Below are 3,746 nucleotides of genomic sequence, written 5' to 3' on the forward strand. Positions count from 1 at the left end.
GTGGCAGGGACCCGAGTTCTTGAGCCATCATCAGCTGCTGCCTCCCAAATGCATGTTAGCAAGAAGGGGGACTGGAAGCAGAGCTGGGACTCCGATTCGGCATGCAAGTTCCCAAGATACAACTTAACCACTGCACCAAACACCCTCGTAGCTAGACTTTTTTTTTTTTTTTAATGAAAAATTTCTTCTTGCAGACATTGAACGGCAGGGTGTATACATATTTAGTAAGTCAGGGCAAACGTGCAAATTAAAGATCCCCCTGTTTGGGGCCAGTGTTGTGGCACAGCGGGTAAAAGCCGCCGCCTGGAGCGCCGGCATCCCGTGTGAGCATCAGTTTCAGTCCCCGCTGCTCCGTTTCTGATCCAGCTCCTTGCTGATGGCCTGAGACAGCAGCAGAAGGTGGCCCAAGTGCCTGGGCCCCTGCACCCACGTAGGAGATGCAGATGGAATTCTCGGCTCCTGGCTTTGGCCCGGCTCAACTCCTGCTGGTGTGGCCATTTGGGAAGTGAACCAGAGGATGGAAGATCTCTCAGTCTCTCCCTCCTTTTCTGTCATTCTGCCTTTCAAATAAATAAATAAAATCTTTAAATTAAAAAAAAAAACAACTTTATTTGGAAATAGGATAGCACTTGAAAAAAACCTTCCAAAAAAAAGTACATGGTTATTGGTGTGACGCCGAGCGGCAGCAGCAGCAGCAGCAGTAGGGACGCGTGTTGTCCTCAGCCGGTCACGTGGGCCTCAGGCACCTGCTTCTTCGGTCTGCGTAAGGCGTGCGCGCTGTAGGATGGATACCCCACCCCCACTCTCAGGGTTGGACTTGGATTCTGACGAGTCCCTGGTCACAGACCGGGAGTTGCAGGATGTGTTATCCCAGGGGCTCCGGAAGCCAGGCCTCCATGTTGTGCTGGACAGGCCGAAGAAGGCCATCAACAACGTGAATGGCCTGAAACAGCGTTTGGCCGATTTCAAGCGGCACCTGGAGTGGGTGGAGAGGCTTGACGTGACCCCGTGCCCAGTGCCGGAAGCCCGCGCACCGCAGGCAGTGCCTCAGAGCCAGGCCCAGGGAGCTGTGAATCCGGAAGGTGACTTCCAGCGGGAGGTGAGGCCAGGCCCAGGCTGCAGTGCGTGCGTGCGGTGTCACCCCGCCTCCGCCAAGAGCCTCACTGACTCCTTTGCAGAAATGGCCACGTCTGATCAGCAGATGCAAAAGATTCGACAGAAGCTGCAGACTACACAGGCCGCCGTGGAGGAGTGTGAAAAGGCTGGGCAACTGCGAGCGCTTCGGAAATACGGGAAGAAGGCACAGACAGAGGTTCCTCAAGAGAGGGAGCAGGGACACAGGAGAGTGCCGCTAAGGAATATCAGAAAGGCTCCTTGGATAAGCTGGATTTCCTTGAAGGAGATCAGACACCTGCTGCCAAGGGCGCACAGGCAGGAACCAGCAGATGAAGAAGGGGCCTAGTGCTAAGCGACGACGTAAGAACCAGAAGTTTGGTTTTGGTGGGAAGAAGGAAGGATCCAAGTGGAACACTCGTGAGAGCTACGATGAGGATCCAGCTTCTGGGCCAAAACAGCTCATGGCGAGGGCCTCGGAAGGCCTGGAAGAAAAGGGTCAAATAAAAGACCCGGAAGGAGACCACACGAGATGAAGAACAGAACGCGCCAAGCAGCACTTTCTGTGCAGGGAACCAAGAAAAAGGGGTGAAGGCTTATTTTCTTGATCCAGTTGGGTCCCTTCTGTTCACTTTATTTTATTTTTGTTAAAAATACCTTTAATAGGCTGGCGCCGCGGCTCACTAGGCTAATCCTCCGCCTTGCGGAGCTGGCACACCAAGTTCTAGTCCCGGTCGGGGTGCCAGATTCTGTCCCGGTTGCCCCTCTTCCAGGCCAGCTCTCTGCTGTGGCCAGGGAGTGCAGTGAAGGATGGCCCAAGTCCTTGGGCCCTGCACCCGCATGGGAGACCAGGATAAGTACCTGGCTCCTGCCATCGGATCAGTGCGGTGCGCTGGCTGCAGCGCGCCGGCCGCGGCGGCCATTGGAGGGTGAACCAACGGCAAAGGAAGACCTTTCTCTCTGTCTCTCTCTCTCACTGTCCACTCTGCCTGTCAAAAAAAAATACCTTTAATAAACTAAAGAAAAATTATTAAAGACACATATACCCTTGACTAAAGCCTTAGGACCAGGAGGCTGGCACTGCGGTGCAGTGAGTTAAGGGGGCTGTTTGCCACATCAGGATCCCATATTGGAGTGCCGGTTCGAGTTCCAGCCACTCTGCTTCTGGTCCAGCTTCCTGCTAATGCAGTGGGGAAGGCCGCAGATAATGGTCCAAGTACTTGGGCCCCTGCCACCCACGTGGGAGACCTGGATGGAGTTCCTGGCTCCTGGATTTGGCCTGGCATATACCTGGCTGTTGTGGCCATTTGGGGAGTGAACCAGTGGATGGAAGGTCTTTCTCTGTCACTTTGCCTTTCAGATAAATAAATCTTAAAAAAAAAACAACACAAAACAACTCAGGACTAGAAGGTTTTGAAATTACTTATAATATATGTTGTAAGTATTGCTATTTATTGATGATAATTTAGTCTAAATTGCCTTTCTTTTGTGATAGATGAAGCTTTAACTTGAACCCTTCCTCGTTTCTACCTCACTCTTTGAAATAGTTATAGCACTATCAATCCCTTTATAGCTAGATGAATTATAATAAAATTTCCTGTGATCCAAAAAATGTCCATGATTATTATAAAAGATGCTTTATATTTATGGTAAAAAAAAAAAAAAAAGCCCGATCCCTTTGCCATGGCACATGAAGCAATGTAATAATCTCATCCGACCCACATTTCCCCTGCTTGGCCCCTTAAGGGTTTATTCAGTCACGGAGGAAATCAGAACAGCAAAGGGCAAGCGTGCAGTAACTGCCCTGGCCTTCAGGATAGTGACACTGGGACCAGATGCCAAGAAATGAACCTGTGGCCCGCAGGTTAAACTGCCCTCTGCCGTGTCGGCATTCCATATAGGTGCCGGTTCGAATCCTGGTTGCTCCACATCTGATCAAGCTCCTTGCTAGTGCATCTGAGAAAGCAGAAGAAAATGGCCCAAGTGCTTGGGCCCCTGCACCAGCATGGGAGACCCCGAAGAAGCTCCTGGCTCCTGGCTTTCACCTGGCCCAGCCCCAGCATTGAGGCCATTTGGGGAGTGATCCAGCAGATGGAAGATCTCTTTGTCTTTTCTCTTTCTTTCTGTAACTCTGATTTTCAAATAAATATTTTTAAAAAAATGAACTTTGACTGTGGCTGTGGGTCTCATAAAACAAGCATTTATTCAGTGATGGCTCTGGGAGCTAAGGTTCTGAGGGCCAAGTCTCCAAGGGTCGAGTTGGATGTGGCACCTGAAGCCTGGGTCAAGCCCTGTCTCTATCACTGCTGACTGCACATGGCACCGGGGCCAGAACAGTGCCTGGCACACAGCAGGTGCTCAGTGTGACTTCGAAGAAACTGGGGTTAGCAATGCACCACTGGGGGCTGGGGGCAGGGGCAGAGGGAGTCCTGGGTCGGGAGGGAAAGGTGCATGGGAAGGACCCCTCCTCTGCTCTTCCGAAGAACTTGGAACAGGGTGAATCCCACCAGTTACTGAGGCCCATGAGCCAGGGCCAGGGCCAGGGTGGAGGGAGGGGGCTGGAGCAGGCACAGAGGCCCATCTGCAGGACCTGCCCTGCAGAAGTTCATGGCCAAGAACAGGACAAGGGCACA

At 52.0% G+C, this 3,746-nt stretch overlaps 1 pseudogene; it reads left to right on the forward strand.

The window, feature by feature from the left end:
• The first annotated feature begins 784 nt into the window (after positions 1-784).
• Positions 785-1,841, forward strand: LOC100356284 (putative rRNA-processing protein EBP2 pseudogene; annotated as a pseudogene).
• Positions 1,842-3,746: the final 1,905 nt, after the last annotated feature.

Source organism: Oryctolagus cuniculus, chromosome 18 (assembly GCF_051225735.1).
Source record: "Oryctolagus cuniculus isolate XC-2025 breed Fujian yellow rabbit chromosome 18, ASM5122573v1, whole genome shotgun sequence".
In the NCBI taxonomy this organism is placed as follows: domain Eukaryota; kingdom Metazoa; phylum Chordata; class Mammalia; order Lagomorpha; family Leporidae; genus Oryctolagus; species Oryctolagus cuniculus.